This window comes from Chelonoidis abingdonii, chromosome 3, assembly GCF_003597395.2.
Source record: "Chelonoidis abingdonii isolate Lonesome George chromosome 3, CheloAbing_2.0, whole genome shotgun sequence".
Classification (NCBI taxonomy): Eukaryota; Metazoa; Chordata; order Testudines; family Testudinidae; genus Chelonoidis; species Chelonoidis abingdonii.
The window spans coordinates 197,990,106-198,007,802 of NC_133771.1; the positions used below are offsets into that span (position 1 = coordinate 197,990,106).

General features: G+C 44.2%; 1 protein-coding gene across 5 annotated transcripts in view; it reads right to left on the reverse strand.

Annotated features, from left to right (window-relative positions):
- The window catches only part of USP34 (ubiquitin specific peptidase 34), a 299,367-nt gene that overhangs the window by 205,010 nt on the left and 76,660 nt on the right, over window positions 1-17,697 (reverse strand). The window lies entirely within an intron of this gene.

Sequence of the window (17,697 nt, forward strand, 5' to 3'; positions counted from 1 at the left end):
GCTAGCCTCGGTACATGGACGCACACCGCCGAATTAATGTGCTTAGTGTGGCCATGTGCACTCAACTTTATACAATCTGTTTTACAAAACCAGTTTATGTAAAATTGGAATAATCCCGTAGTGTAGACATACCCACATTTTAGTTTCATCCATAACAAAATAGATCTGTGCCAACAGCCAATCAAAAAAATAAACTGTCAAATAGATCGAGACAAAGGGATTGAATTTTCCTGACTAAAAACTGAGTTCCCACTGAGTCTGGAAACGAACACATATATCCTTGTTCCTCCCACACAAGCAGATGGACCAATTTGTTTGCCAAGATTTTGGCATCAGGATCAACGTGTAATAATTTTGGTTTTCAGAGCACAGACTGTAGCTGATGTGCTGTTGGGTAAAATCCTGTTCCCTGCACACAACCCAGGTAAAGGGGTTGTGCACAGGGGCGGGCTATAGGAATCTGGGAGAAAGGCACTCATGGCCAGTACTACAGCCTCAGCATCTCCAGTTCTGATGATCACCCAGAATAAGGAAACAAGAGTCCACAGGCTCAAAAAGAAGGGAGGCGGAGTCCGCACAGCATGGAGCTGAGCCTGTAAGTAAAGTTTAATTTCCTAGTGCTGGTTGTCAATTCCCTAATTATTCTGAAAAACCCAATCATTAATGATAAGCCTCAACAGACCTTCACCACCAAAACCTATTTGTTATGAGTGTTCAGTGCCCCAGCCAGAGCTCTCACAACCCCCCACACCCCAACACCCAGTTCCAGCCCAGAGCCTCCTCCTGCCCTCCAAACTACTCAGCCCCAGCCCAGTGCACCCCGATCCCCTCATCTCCAGCCCCAACCCAAAGAATGCACCCCCTAGCCAGAGCCCTCACACACCCCTTGCCCCATCCCAGAGCCCGCTCCCACACCCTGAAACCCTTAGCCCCAGCCCGGAGCTCCCTCCTCCACCCCAAACCCCTCATCTCTGGCACCACCCCAGAGCCCTCATCCCCTCTCACATCCTAACCCACTGCTTCAGCCTTGAGCCCCCTCCCACACTCTGAACTCCTCATTTCTGGCCCTCCCCTGGAGCCTACATGCCCTGCTGGAACCCTCACCCCATCCCCCTGACCCAGCCTGGTGAAAATGAGCAAGCGACAGAGGGAAGGGGGATGGAATGAGTGCAGGGCGGGGCCTCAAGGGAGGGGTGGGGCAGGGGGCAGGGCAATGGCATTCAGTTTTGTGTGAGTAGAAGTTGGCAACTCTAATCAGCCAGTATTCTTTCCTTAAAATAGGGCCCTCAGACACTGTGGAGGATCAATGTGACAAGATATCTGAAACTGCTAGGAGAGGGATGAGAAACTAAACAGTTTTAAATATCAAGATTGGCTGGGGCAATTTCATGCAACCAGGAGCTGTCCTGCTTCCTTCCAGGTTTGCTTTTCAAAAAAACTTTGGAGTCCAGGGAGGACAGTAAGGCATAAATGACAGTCCCATCCACCAAAGGAAAAAACATCCATTGCTCAAGCTCCGTTCTCACTGATCAATTTCAAACAACAGCAGTACTTTCAAAGACTCCTGACCACACTCCTATCCAAGTACCCTCAGGTGCTCATGTGAATGACCACAGTTCCATTGTTCATACAGCTGAGGATCTGACCAAAGGCATCAACTCTATTATCAATGAAATAACTTCCATTGGCTGTATGATTTTACTCCTTGAGAAACAGGTGGTGGGACTTGATCTGAGCTGCAAGAGATCTCTGTTGTAGATCATGAAGAGTGCTCAAACGTTTTAATAGTTGTGAAGCTATCAAGTAATTAATTTTCCCCTCAGCCCAGTCTCTTGTAGCAAGATGGCATCTCAAAGGAGCACCTACCAGCCAGTCTTTAAAGTAGGGGCAAATATAGATATGTCACTGACGCAGGGACAATAAATAAATAAAGTAACTTTCAGTAAAACCTGGGAACTGATAAAAGCGTAAAGAGTACATGAGTACTAACAAAGACCTGTACCAAGAAATCTTTGACGGAATTCCACATTAAGATATGTCTTAAATAAACAGTTACAAAAGAAATCATCAGGTCCCATTAATGCTAAATTGCTGCTCAGAAACTCAATTTTTAAACATTTATCCTCCTTAGAACAAGTTGGATAAAAATTTATCTTTTTTTCAAATAAAAAAAGGGTTATTTTATTTAAGTAGGATTTTTTAAATTAAATACATACTTATTTTTAAAAATAAGCCTATTTAAAATTAAATTTGAAATTATAACAACCTATAAATGTACTATAATCTATTACATTAGATTAAATTTATGACATTAAATAAAAATAATATTAAGCAGTGTATGTTTGCTGCTGAAATTTTAATGAAAGTCAAACACTAACTCACTGGCCACTTAATTCATAGAATATCAGGGATGGAAGGGACCTCAGGAGATCATCTAATCCAACCACCTACTCAAAGCAGGACTAATCACCAGACAGATTTTTGCTCCTAATCTCTAAGTGGCCCTCTCAAGGATAGAACTCACAAACCTGGGTTTAACAGGGCAATGCTCAAACTCCTGAGCTCTCTCTCCCTCACTCTGGTCCATTACGTGAAACCAGAGTTTGCTGTGGGGCTAACACAGTTTTTCACAACAGTAGCCTCTTCAGAAAAAATATTTTCTTCATTTCAGTTTATTCAGCTAGTTCAGTTCAATGCCTAATTCATTCAAAGTTAAGAAACTAACTGGGAGTTGAAAAAGCAAGAAAGCTTATTTTCCTCCTTCCATGTATGAATAAAAGCTTAATGTGAGAGGATGAGATCTACTAGTTTAAAAACTTGAAGGACAACAATGACCAGAAACAATCAATTCAAGAACAGATAATACTTCGCTTAATAAATCACCAGACGAGGATGATGAGAAGGCAAGGGCAGGAGCAGGGATTGGCACTGCCTCCTCTGGAAGGGTGACCTTCACTGCAGCTGGAAAAGGCTCACAGGCACCTCACTCAGACCCTGTGTCTCAATCTGAGGGTGGTCAAGAAACATCGGTCGACCTCCTCTCTGATGCCCCTGATACAGAGTATTGCATGAGGGTCCCTGGTGCCTGTGGAAACCCACAAGTTCCAGAACTGCCATGGGGTAGGCCTTTGGACTTGGGGCCAGGCACGGGCTGGTGGTAGTGGGGAGCCCTCCGAGGCTTGATCCGGCACATCTGGCCCAAGTGACTCGGTACCTCCAAGGAGGAGGAGGAATGGTGTTATCTTGGGGACCATTGCAATGCTGATGAGGCCTCGGAGTATTCTTCCTGCCTGTTTCCATGACGCTCATGGTGGGGGAGGGAGATGGTATCAGAGTTTGAGGTCTTGGCATCTGCTTGGGGCCAGTGGCAGGGCTCGGCGGATCAGCGACGGTTATCACCAAGGAACCGCAGCGGCACAAGGAGCAGAATGTGGGGCCGCCAGCAGCTCCTCTGGCGTGACTATACCGCACCCAGTCCCCAGTCCTGTCCTCCAGTAGGGCTGTTCAGACCCCAGACAGGAGAAAGGAGACGCAGCGTCGCAGCTGTGTGGAAGGGCTGCGGGGGATACAGCCCCGCTGGAGGAGCTGCCGCTGCTGTGGTTCCCTTCTAAATGTGCTTCTCCAGAGGCATCCGGAGAGGGGCACGTGACCCTTCTTGCCCCTTCCAGGCATTGCCTTTGCGAGGATCAGCCACATCATGGCTCATCTGGGGAGCGATGTCTCCTAACCAGAGACTGCTGCTGTTCTGGGTACCAGTGGTGCACCATCCCCCTGTGCCGACCATTGGACAACCAGCGCCATCCCACAGGGGACTGGTACCAAGATTCCCACAAATGGTGTCAGGAACTCAAGTCGGTCTGGGAAGGTCAGAAATGCATTCCTGGGGATCATCACTTCGACATCAACCAGCGCAGTGCCGGAGAGCAACGCTACTCCAAAGGGGACCATGATATGGGTCCCAGTGCTGGCTTCCCCCTGGAGGCAATCACATTTGGACAAGGGGTTGGGGGCACTGGCAAAGAATGTCTTTTGCAGCCTGGAAAGCCTCCGGGGTAGACGGGATTTCCAGGTGCTGGGGGACCTCTGTCACTAACTGAAGTGGGTGGTGGGTCCCTAGGAAGGCTGGCTGGCCTGGCCACGACGTCAGGACCTAACTGTTAGGAAAACAAAAGAACTACTTATCTATTTACAATACTAAGAGAAACCACTGTTAAGTAAGCACTTGCTGAAGCAAGGAGATGTTCCAGCATGGTCACTGGCAGAAAGAAGGAACTGGGGGGTGGGGGAGAGGGAATCCAGCAGCACTCCTTATACTGCAGCATGTGCATACCACTCCAGAGGACACCAGAGCCGGTCCGTTACGGATATCACTTTTAGCCCCAGTGCATGTGGCGACCACACACACCTAAAATGGAATGGACATAAGCAAACACTCAAAGAACTATTGTGTTCCAATGTCTCAAGTATTTATAGATACCAGTCTCCCAAACTTTTTTCTAAATACACATATGATAACATGTCTGCAAGTCGCGATAAATTACAAAATAATAAATATCTGAGGGCTATAGAAATACATTGTACATCTTACCCAATGTTCCCAGAATATCCATATTTCATAATTCTTTACAGTTCAAGGAACACTTGTCAATTTGCTAAGAATCTCAAGAATCTTGAATACTGCATACAGATGTGTTCTCATCTCAAAAAAGATATACTGGTATTAAAAAAGGTTCAGAGAAGGGCAACTAAAATTATTAGGGGTTTGGAATGGGTCCCATATAAGGAGAGATTAAAGAGGTTAGGCCTTTTCAGCTTGGGAAAGAGGAGACTAAGGGGGGATATGATAGAGGTATATAAAATCATGAGTGATGTGGAGAAAGTGAATAAGGAAAAGTTATTTACATGTTGCCATACTATAAGAACTAGGGGCCACCAAATGAAATTAATGGGTAGCGGGTTTTAAACAAATAAAAGGAAGTTCTTCACACAGCGCACAGTCAACCTGTGGAACTCCTTGCCTGAGGAGGTTGTGAAGGCTAGGACTATAACAGGATTTAAAAGAGAACTAGATAAATTCATGGAGATTAAGTCAATTAATGGCTATTAGCCAGGATGGGTAAGGAATGGTGCCCCTAGCCTCTGTTTGTCAGAGGGTGGAGATGGGTGACAGGAGAGAGATCACTTGATCATTACCTGTTAGGTTCACTCCCTCCGGGACACCTGGCACTGGCCACTGTCTTTAGACAGGATACTGGGCTGGACTGACCTTTGGTCTGAACCAGCATGGTCATTCTTATGTTCTTATGTTATGTTCTGATTTACTCTGATTGCACTACCATGAAATTTTGTTAGCGAGATATGGAAGGAATTCCTGAAGAAAGCAATTTTAGTGGTCTCTTAGGGTAGCTCCTGCAAAGCGTTGAGCACCTTCAACACTAACTGACTTCAATGGGAGTTAAGGGTGCTTAGCACGTTACAAAATCAAAACATTAATACCTGGACATATGAAGCATATAAATATGATTCTAGCTGTGTATTTTGAAGAGGAACAAGATTACAACTGAGAGGAAAAGATCTCAATAACAGAGTTAAGAGCATCTGGTGCTAAGGAGAAAAACAAGTTTATAATAAATGTCATCTATTCAGTTCTCCCTCTTCTGTAATCCAAGAAAACAAAGGATTTCTGTAAATTCTAAGAGAAGAATGATTGTCTGGCTAAACTAGGAGGAGGACAGGAGACACTGGATGTAATTTAATTAGGCCACAACTTTAGTTGTGTACCCAGGAGATAAAAGTATGCAGTGCAGGTATTTCCATAATCATTTCAATATATACCCAGGACATTTACATCAGCCCTTACCCACCCTAGTTCCCAGCCAAGCCACTGCTGGGACCTCACCATCCCCCCTACTCAAATGAGGGTTAATGCGGGACTATAAAGGAAGGGGAGGCTTCCTACCATACCAGTCATAGGAGCCCTGAACCTCCTCTATTTCCACTCCTTTAAAGAATAATTCCTTTAAATCCTTTAGCAATCCATTTTATCTTATCATTGTATTCCTACCGTATGGAATAGCTGCACTGGACACCTGTTCCTAATTTACATAATAAGTTGCAACATCATGGCCTAAGTCACATATCCAGTTCACACCAATTACGCCCCTCTGAACCCACTGGGGGAAGGCGAAAAACCCCACTTCATTTTGGCCAATCTGGCAAGAAGAAGCAAATTCTTTCCCAGCCCCCACCAACACCTGAGAAAGGAGCAACTATCATAACGCCCACAGCAGATCCTGACAAAACCCAGTATTTAACTACTTCCATAGGTGGGACGGTGGGTGCTGCTCCACCTGGCCCAGATAAAAAAAGGGCTTTTCCTGCACTGGCATGGACCTACACATAGTCTCCCCACCCCAGTCACCTGTTGGGGGTGGGGGGAATCAGTATCCCCATGCTGACCTGTTCAGTAGCTGCAGCAGAAAGTCATTCTCTGGCTCCCTAGCCCTTAAACAGCCCTTACACACCATTTCCAACAAGCCAGACATCAGCCCCGACCACTTAATGTGTAGCAAGGTCATTGGATAAACTTCTCAAAAGATTATTTGACTATAATACTATTTAAAATTAAAATTGATAACCATATTTGGTACTTCAGCTCTTTTCTGTATTAGCTACTGACTTTCTTTATCAGTGACCTGTACTGTTTCAAAGTTGAACTTAAGTTTATTTTAGTAATATTTAAAAAATTAGGAAGGAAAGCGGCCAGAAAGACTGACTATGCCCATCCCCTCCTTGATTCAGTTTAACAAGTACTTGTTATACAAGAATTTTTCAAGTCATAAACAATTTTAATCTATTAAGCATAAATCCTTTTGCAATATTTATATTACACCGGATACACATGAAATGGGGTACTTTTACTTCAAATTATTAGAAAAAATCCACAGACAAGGATTCATTGTTTGGGAATTCTCATAGAATACTTTTTATGTGAGGAACCTCCTTTACATACAAGGTTCTCTTCATATTTTTGGGACTCCTCACAATTACAGGCATGAGCCATAGTTTGTACGCTGATTCTGTGCTTTCACCAGCTATATCAGCGATAGGCAACCTATAGCACGTGTGCCAAACGCGGCACGCGAGCTGATTTTCACTGGCACTCAGACTGTCTGGGTCCTGGCCACTGGTCCAGGGGCTCTGCATTTTAATTTAATTTTAAATTAAACATTTTAAAAACCTTATTTACTTTACATACAAACAATAGTTTAGATATATATTATAGATTTATAGAAAGAGACCTTCTAAAAATGTTAAAATGTATTATTGGCACGCAAAACCTTAAATTAGAGTGAATAAATGAAGACTCGGCACACCACTTCTGAAAGTTTGCCAACCTCTGAGCTATATAATCAGCTGATTGGCCTTTCCACATATTTCACTGACACAAAAAGGTACAACCATCCATGGCAAAATGGATGGTCTCTATTTTGTAATTTACTATGTTAACTGTACAGCGAAAATTATTTTAGATGATGCTAATAGTCTACTTTAACTACAGTTTAAGAAGATATCTTTTTCCAGGTATTTTTTTTTTCTTCACTCTTTACTCCATTAATCTGAGTGGAGTTACACTGATAAGTACCAGAGAAAAGTCATTGTCTGTAGCACATAAACTGAATTTCTCTCCATTTGCTACAGTCCTAGTGTAAACAAACTCTCCCTAAATATAACATTTGTCAAATGAGGATAACAACACTTCCCGCTTTATGGTGTTTTATGGAAGATTAATTCATTAAATGAATGTGAGGTTCTCAGATGCTTCACAAATAAGCATCATAGAATAGCCTCTAAATACATAATAAATGAAAACACAGTGAAAGGTCTGAAGTAAGTGCCTAATTATCATGACAACCGTCCTTTCTATTTTCTATTCTGGGTTTCTTTTGTGTGTATATTTATTTATTTTGTAAGTATAAGGAGTAAGTTTGCCATTGACTCATTCTGCCTTCTATAATGGTATAGGAGTTCCCCAGGATTCATATCAGTCCACTGCTTTTCACTATTTATTTACTATCTGCAGGAATTTTCCTCCAGACCATGGGCCCAAAGTTTCACTTTTGTCTGGAAATTATACAAATTTAATTCTCATTCTCTCCAAAATGATTGTCTGATATTCAGCTAGAAGACATCCTATCATTCTTTCCCAGTTTCAAATGACCACTATCTTGAACTTCATGTAGAAAAAAAACGTTGCAATGATAGTCCTTAACATAAACTGAACAAATTCACTTTATCCATTATACCTATTACCATGTTTCAAAATACTGTTACCAGACAACTTTTATCAACCAGACACTCTAAACATGAGATCATTCCACTGAGCACAAATAAAAGTTAAGGTAAAATTGTAATGCTGTATTTCTGATATACATATTTTCTTCTACAGTTCTCTTTTGTTTCTAGCTGTTGAAATCTAACAGTGCAATTCTGATTATATAAACTTGTTGGGAGACACCAATACACTTCAGATAACTGGAGGACATTTACCACTTCTTTCCTTAGGATGTTGCATGTCGCTAATATTTGTAAAGTATCTTGAAAATATCTTAAAGCACTATATAAATGTTAAAGTATTATGATTATCACTAGAATACCTCTTAATCCTAGAAATCTCTTCCAGACTATTTCTAACTCTTACTCTCAATCTATTTTCAAAGTTAGATTGAAAAGGGTTTATTTTTAATCTAATTTTTAACTAAACTGCAAGGAGGTGTGTACCAATAATTGGTATTTCATTTCTTCTACAATGCTTTACAAATCTAGCGGCATTCTATGATTATGTAATATCATTACAGTTCAGGCAAGAATAATAAAATAGCAGCTCAATTTCCAGTACAAATTCATATGTAACATCTTAAAAAAATATCTCTTCAGCTTTCACCATTTCATGCTAATAAGTTAAAAGTATGAGTTAAAGACACTTAGATCACACACTACAAGCAAACAAACAAACATTAAACAAAAAATTAGAGTGACCAGGGACTTAATGCAAAACATTACCCCTTTCGGTAAAGTATCAGAGGTGTAGCCGTGTTAGTCTGGATCTGTAAAAGCAGCGAAGAGTCCTGTGGCACATTGATAGATTATAGACATATTGGAACATGAGCTTTTGTGGGTAATACCCATTCGTATGACATGCATCGACGAAGTGGGTATTCACAAACGAAAGCTCATACTCCAATATGTCTGTGAGGCCTGGTCTACGCTACGCGTTTAAACCGATTTTAGCAGCGTTAAACCGATTTAACGCTGTACCACCGTCCACATATGAGGCCTTTATATCGATATAAAGGGCTCTTTAATCGGTTTCTGTACTCCTCCCCAACAAGAGAAGTAGAGCTAAAATCGGTATTAGCATATCAGATAGGGTTAAGTGTGGCCGCAAATCGATGTATGGCCTCCGGGCGGTATCCACAGTGCACACTGTGACTCTCTGGACAGCAATCTGAACTCGGATGCTGTGGCCAGGTAAACAGGAAAAGCCCCATGAAATTTGATTTGCATTTCCTGTTTGCCCAGCGTGGACTTGATCAGCACGGGTGGCAATGAGGTCCCAAACCAAAAAGAGCTCCAGCATGGACCGTACGGGAGATACTGGATTGATCGCTGTATGGGGAAACAATCTGTTCTATCAAAGCTCAATTACAGAAGACGAATGCCAAGCGTTTGAAAAAAATCTCCAGGACACAATATGCGTGACAAGCGTAACGGGAACCAGAGACTCAAATGACGCTATGGAGAGGGAGGGGGTACTGAGGACTCCAGCTATCCCACAGTCCACAGCAGCCTCCAAAAACTATTTGCATTCTAGGCTGAGCTCCAATGCCTGTAGGTTCAAACACATTGTCCAGCGTGGTTCAGGGAATAGCTCCTCAATTTACTCCCACCACCACCACGTGAAAGAAAAGGGAAAGAAATCGTTTCTGATTCTTTCAATGTCACCCTATGTCTACTGAATGCTGCTGGTACACGCAATGCTGCAAGCAGTGAAGCGCAGTATTCGCTCCTCTCCCCAGGTGCAGATGGTGCAGTAGGACCGGTAACGGTCCTTATCAGCCCATGAGTGCTCAATGCTTGATAACTGCTCAATATCTCTGGCTGGCCTGAGGTGAGGCCAGCCGGGGAGGGGCCACCTGGTTAAAAATAGGAATGATTCCTAGTCACTCCCAGTAGATGGGACGAACGGCTTGTAACTGTCTTCATCATAGCAACTGGGGGCTGAGCTTCAATCAGCCCCCCTTTCATGTCTAAAGAAAAGATTCTGTACTGCCTGACTATCATAGCAGTGGATGCTGGGCTCCTCTCCCCACAGACCGTTAATGTCCTGCCTGGACTGTCATAGCTCCGGGAGGCTCCTCCCCCTATTTTTTCTCACTACACAAGTAACTGTTTCTTATTCCTGCCTTCTTTAACTTCATGACACAAATGGGGGGGGGACACGGGCAACGGTAGCCCAGGAAGGTTGGGGGAGGAGGGAAGCAATGGGTGGGGTTGTTGCAGGGCACCCCTCGTAACGGAATGTAGCTCATATTTCTGCAGGATCTGAAACGGAGCGCTGTGCTCTCTGATACACTGGTTCCTTAGTCAACTTGCCCATATTCTAGGGACGACTCTATTTTTAGAAACCATAAAGGAGGGATTGACTCGGGGAGTCATTCCCAGTTTTGCTTTTGCGCCCCGGCGATCTCAGCCAGGGGCACCCATGATAGCAGCAGACAGTACAAGGCACAGATACTGTCATCTCATTGTCAATTTACCCCCGGCAGCAGACAGTACAGAACGACTGTAACCGTCTCTGCTATCATGCAAAAGCAAATGAATGCTGTCTGGAGTATCGCCCTGAGCGCGGCATCCAGTACACATGTGGTGACTGTAAAAAAAAAAAAAAGCTGAACGGGCTCCATGGTTGCCATGTATGGTGTCTGCTAGGGCAATCCAGAGAAAAAGGGCGAAATGATTTCTGCCGTTGCTTTCCGAGGAAGGAATGCCTGACATTTACCCAGAACCACCCGCGACAATGATTTTTGCCCCATCAGCCACTGGGCTCTCAACCCAGAATTCTAAGGGGCAGGGGAGACTGCGGGAACTATGGGATAGCTATGGAATAGCTACACACAGTGCAACGCTCCGGAAATCAACGCTCGCCTCGGACCATGGACGCACACTGCCGAATTAATGTGCTTAGTGTGGCAGCGTGCACTCAACATTATACAATCTGTTTTATAAAACCGGTTTATGTAAAATCGGAATAATCTCATAGTGTAGACGTACCCTTAGTCTATAAGGTGCCACAGGACCCTTTTGGTAAAGATTCTGGAGAATTATTCTCCCCATAATGCACAAATAACTGTACAAACTACGATATGCTACAAATGACATGTTTACAACAACAGAACTTGGGAAGAATAAGGCATACCAGCAGTGTTTTTAGGATTTAGCATTTGGGATGGCAGATGAACAGCAAAGGCTTAAACACAAAGAGCTTGACTTCACCAACTGGAAGCATTTTAAAAAGTCTTGATTAAATATTGTGGCTACTGTGAAAGCGGCTAACTCCTTAAATGTCATGGAACTCTACTCACAACATGTTTGGATCAAAGAGTTTTATCCATTTCGAACAGAAACTGAACAGAACAGAAACTGCTCTCCTTTTTGACTTCTCCCAGAAGAACACAAATAAATCAGATAAATTTCAAGAGAGCTTGATTTTGTCCAAGTAATAAATCAAAGCTCTTCTGACATCTAATTTGTACAGTCTAGATTCCGTAGGCATTCTATGAGACTTGAGGGGAAAGAATGCTCAGATGAAACTCAGAAATGTATCATACACTACATGTTGTTTGTGAAAAGTACAACAGGAGGGCCTAGTAGGGAAGCTTGGATTTCACATGCTGTCATAGATCAGACAGTTCCTTGAATATGACGCTGAAAAGCTGAAATAGCCATTAAATAGGGCCGGCTCCAGGGTTTTTGCTGATCGCAATCAGTGGCAGCTCCACCGCACCGCTCTTTTCTTTGGCGGCAATTCAGAGGCAGGTCCTTCCCTCCGAGAGGGACCAAGAGACCTGCTGCTGAATTGCCGCCGAAGACCCTGACGTGCTGCCCCAAGCACCTGCTTGCTGGGCTGGTGCCTGGAGCCGGCCCTGCCACTAAAGGCAACTTAACTATAGGAAGAGACAATCGTAAGACTATTATCTCTAGGTATATGATCTAGGATCAGAAGCTAAGTTCCAAGCAGCGTGACTGCACAGCATGCTATCAAGGGCCGCAAAGATGGGGAGAGATGCCACTCCCCTGGCCCTGAGAGGGAGTAAATAACAACATTTCCTTTTTACTTTTTCCACAACAGTCATGATTTTATAGACCTCTATCATATCCCCCCTTAGTCTTCTCTTTTCCAAGCTGAGACGTCCCAGTCTTATTAATCTCTCCTCATATGGAAGCTGTTCCAGGCCCCTAATCATTTCTGTTGTCCTTATCTGAACCTTTTCCAATTCCAATATATCTTTTTTGAGATGAATTTCATCTGCCATTTTGTTGTCCAATCACTAAGCTTTGTGAGATCCCTTTGTAACTCTTTGCAGTCTGATTGGGACTTAACTATCTTGAACAGTTTTGTATCATCTCCAAATTTTGCCACCTCACTATTTACCCCTTTTTCCAGATAATTTATGAATATGCTGAATAGCACTGGTCCCAGTACAGATCCCTGGGGGACATCACTATTTACTTCTTCATTCTGAAAACTGACCATTTATTCCCACCCTTTGTTTACCCTATCTTTTAACCAGCTGCTGATCCATGAGAGGACTTTCCCTCTTATCCCATAACAGCTTATTTTGCTTAAGAGCTTTTGGTAAGAGACCTTTTCAAAGTCTTTCTGAAAATCACCCTTGTCCACATGTTTGTTGACTCCTCAAAGAATTCTAGTTACAATCATATACTTTCCTGGACAATGGCTCATGAACTCCAAGACGACCTCACAACCATTGAACTCTCAAAACCTTCTGGTCTTAAAGACCCATAGTCTATGCAATCAGGTTATTTTCCATTTGAAAGGGCAGTCTGACAAGACCAGAGAACAGAAGAGGGGCTCTTGTGACATTGCCATAAAATCAGTTTACCACACCTGGGGAGCCCACTCAATTAAATTCTTCTTGACTGCCTGCCAAGTGACAAGCAAAAGGAATTATCTTTTTGGATACACCATTCCCACACAATGACAGCGCTCCAGAGGAGAAAAGAGAAACCTACCCCTTGCTAGTTTAAATGGCACTTTCAGCATTATTGTTATCCATGGAAACGTTGATCATTTTCCCACTGATTGATGGCAAAGTTCTGAGGACCAGTATTCCAAGCTACTCATATAAAGTCTGGTCTCTTTCAGCTTCAATAGCCTATGTACTCTACAGTGACCCAGATGGCTTTCCCACTCTTAACTCTACTAAATCTGTCTCCAACATAAAAGCCAAGAATGGCTAAAATAATGGCATCCCTGTGAGCACGTTGTGAGATAGAGACCACTTACTCAATGAAATTGTGACGGACCCCAGGAAAACTGCAACTTGACATTGTACACAGCTGATCAACACAACATACTAAGTCAGCACCAATCCTTTAACCCTGAAAAGAGAGTCAAAAAGATACAAGAGTCTGAGAAAAGATCTGAATGTCCATAATGACTGAACTCTTGCCATCAGGAGTGCTTTCTGCAACTCTAGAAAATGGTCTAAAAGAAGCGAAGGTAGTGTCTATAAAGAAGGTTTCTGGGGTTTGGAAAGTTGATCTTGTCCTATATAGAGAAACAGACAGAAAATGATTTGTAAAGGCCAAATCACACCCTCAACAGAAAATCCTTTGGATTGTCTGGGTAGGGGAAAACGTGCAATCCATGCTGATGAAAGTGGACAACTACCACTGCCAAACATTTGGTAAGAACTCCTGATGTTATAGCCATCCCAAGTAGAAAAAGTCTGAACTACTAATGGTTGACTCCTAAAAAGAACCAAAGACATTTGCTGTGACTCCATCGTATCACAATACAGAAGCAGAAATCTCAAAGGTTGACAGTTCCAAATACATCCTGAAGAGTACAGGAAAAGAATAAGTATGACCAGGGACTCAATGCAAAATGTCACCCCTTCTGGTAAACACGTTGAGATTTCAAAGGTCCAGAATAGCTCTTAGACATTCTTTTTTATTCTAAAAGGAGTAAACAATGGAAATAAACATTTTTTCCCTCTGTAAGACACTGCCATTCATTTTATTATTTCTAGCTAAATAAGAATAGTGCTTCTTCATTCAACAATTTCTTATTAGAAGAACCCCTGAACAGAGACAGGAAAATGAGATGAGAGTAAAATATTAAATTGAACTGTAGGGGGTCAGCCATTTTCTACATTTCCAGGAGTAGTCCATTGAGATGGACTGGCTGGAAGAAATAAAATGGGATAAGTGTTCCCAAAGATGAACAGTATTTAAAAATGGCTTGGACCCACAATTACAGGTCACACATCAAAATATACAAAAACTACTGCTTCTAACAGAATGAAGTAGTCATTGGGATCAGGTAAGTTCATGGAGGATAGGTGCATCAGTGGCTATTAGCCAAGATGGTTAGGGATGCAATCCCATGTCTCAAAGCCGGTCCAGCTCAGCTCCCACAGAATTTCGGTCCCCTCGCTCCGGCTTAACTCCGCCTTTTTTGCTTCTTCCGGCAGTGGGGGGGCATCTCCACGCAGTGGACCCTCTTTGCAACGCGCAGACGAGGTGGCCACGATGTTCTGCTCTTCCAGGGCCGCGAGCCGGGCTGATATGCGGGCGGCCTTTACTATTCCTGGACAACCGCACCTCTTCTAATGTGTTCCCCCCGTTCCCTGTTAGACCATTCAAGTCTTCTGAGGCGCGCCGGGACAGGGCAAGCTTTGTTTGATCGCTCCGCAATGGGGCCCGCCAGCATTGGTACCCTCTGTTGCTGGCCTGTCGGTAGGTCCGAGCACCGGTTCCCCTGCCTCTTCACCTGGACCTTGATCACACAGACTACGGCCGCCTTTTGCACCCGGACCTCAGTCGCTTGTCAGACCTCTGCGCGTGGCTCTGAATGCTAACTCGGTCGAATTACATTGCTCTTCCCCCCAGTGAGGCAGGTCCTTCTGGGATAGAAAAACCATCTACAGGGCGACATACGTAGCCAGGTGGAGCGGTTTTCGTGTGGTGCCGCGAAAAGGCGCTTCCATTCTCACCGAGGCCGTTTCCATAACGGTCATTCTAGATTACCTTTGGTCGCTAAGAGAGATCGGCCTGGCACTGTCCTCTCCCGTGTCACACTAGGGCCTAATCTCCACCTTCCACCCAGGAGAAGTGAAGGCCCTCGGTCTTCTCGCCACCATGGTGTCCCAGATTGCTCAAAGGTGCTGGAGCGCCTTCTTACACCGCACAGTCCGCCTCCCTCAGCCCCTCCTGGATCTCAAACCTGGTGCTAAATCTCTGACTCTCATGTCTCCCCGTTTGAGCCGCTGCTTAAGTGTTCCCAACTCTACTTGTCTGGAGGACGGCATTACCTGGTGGCCGATCACTTCCGCTCAGTGCGTATCAGAGGGCGCGCCCTCTGGCGTAGATCCCGTATATGGTGTTCCATCGGACAAGGTCAACTGGAGCGTGCCGGCACCCGCATTTCTCCTCAACGGTCGTCTCGGCCCTTTCAGTCAAACAGGACATATTCCCTACTTCTGCTCCAAAACCGCAACTTGTCTCGCAAGAAGCAGGCTTTGCACTCCTTAGACTGCGCATGACGCTCGCTCTTTATATAGAGCGAACAACATTCCCGTAAGTCCGCCAACTCTTTGTTGCCAGCGCGGAAACGAGTTAGAGGTTACCAAGTTTTTCCTCTGAGGATTTCCTCTGGGTGACTTCTGTTATGGAGCCTTTACGACCTTGCCACTTCCTCCGGGCAGAGTAACGGCGCACGTCCTACCAGAGCCCAGGCTTTCATCGACCAGCTTTCCTCGCTTGAGTGCCTATCCAGGAGATCTGCAGGGAGCAGGACTGGTCCTCGTGCACACGCTTTGCAACCCTTTGCCCTGGTCCAGCAGCGTCAGGGATGATGCGGCCGTTCGGCTCTGGCTGTGTTGCGCACAGTGACGCCTCTAACTCCGACCCATCACCGCCTAAGGGAGGCTTCGGGATCACCTACTGGCAATGGATATAGAGTAAGCACTCCGAAGTAGAGAAACAGCGTTGTTTACTATCATGAGGCCACCTTAAGTGGCTTAACTGTTGTTCTTTCCCGAGATTGTGCGTTGCACTTATATCCATTCTGCACGACCCGGCCCGCCCCCCTCCAGTTCCCACTTGTTCGGGATTAGCCGGCAAGAAGAACTGAGGAAGCCGGGGCGGCCGGCAAGGGTATATATCACCCGCCATGGCGGCGCACACTCTAGGGGGGCGACTGGCGCGCCGCTGGAGTTGCTAGCGTAAAAGTTCTCCGACGAACGTCCGGCGGCGCCGTACACCTATGGAATGATATGAGCAACACATTCAGAAGAACAACAGTTACAAAGGTGAGTAACGTGTTATTTACTGCAATCTTCCAAGAGTTACAGCTGGAACCAAATTTCTATAGTTACCAACAGCGGTCCAATGGGGTGTCACTTTTCTCTTTCCTCAGGAAATGATGTTTTGTATTTCAAAAAGCTCGATGGTGTGTACAGCAGAGTGAGTGTATAAGAAACAGGGCCCGTAATTGTGGGCTTGTGCACAATACAAAGATTTTGGAAATCACTACTTTAGGCTATTACTGGTCTGGTATGTTGCAAGTCTCTAATTCCCCAGCTCTTGTCTCCGTGCTTGAGACCAGATGAGATCTCATATGGCTGGCTCTATTCTTGCCTATTTCCTCATCCTCCTCCTGCGTAGTCCTGTCACGGTCCCAGCACCATCTAGTATCAACACACTGGTGTCATCTGTGGAACACACCATGACTGAACACCAATGATTTAAAAATATACTTTACTTTAAAAGTATGGCAAGAAACCATTTAATAATAAACCATAACAACAACCAACAAAAACAAACTGGCTGTTCAGTTTTTTGTCAAATGAAAGATGGGAAGATATTAGACTTTTACGCAAATTAACTCTTCTACCTTGTATAAACCTATTCTTTGCTCTAAGGAAGAATGCATGAGAGATAGTATCTGTACTTGCCCTTCAATCAGGGACTATGATATAATTCAGGCAAGAATGATCTATATTATCTTAAGGCTGAAGGGAAATAAGAGCAGTATCTTTTGATCTGCCCCCTAAACCCCCTTCCTTTGAAAAAAATTCCTTTATTCAAGTATCAGACTATTCTCAGCAGCAGCGGGGCAGTTTTTGGGTATTACTCTTGGCAAAAGGCATTTTAAAGCAAGATTGTCATTTTAAAGGACTGGTAGCTCAATCAAAAGACCTCTATTCTCTGACTCTGATAAGAAGACATTAAGATGGCTGTACTGGGTCAGACCCGTGGTCCATCTAGTGCAGTATCCTGCTCTGCTGACAGTGGTCAGTGCAGGTGCTTTAGAGGGATGAACAAACATGGGCAGTTTTGAGTGTCCGTCCTGTCTCTCATGTTGGATTTTAGGACACTGCTGGA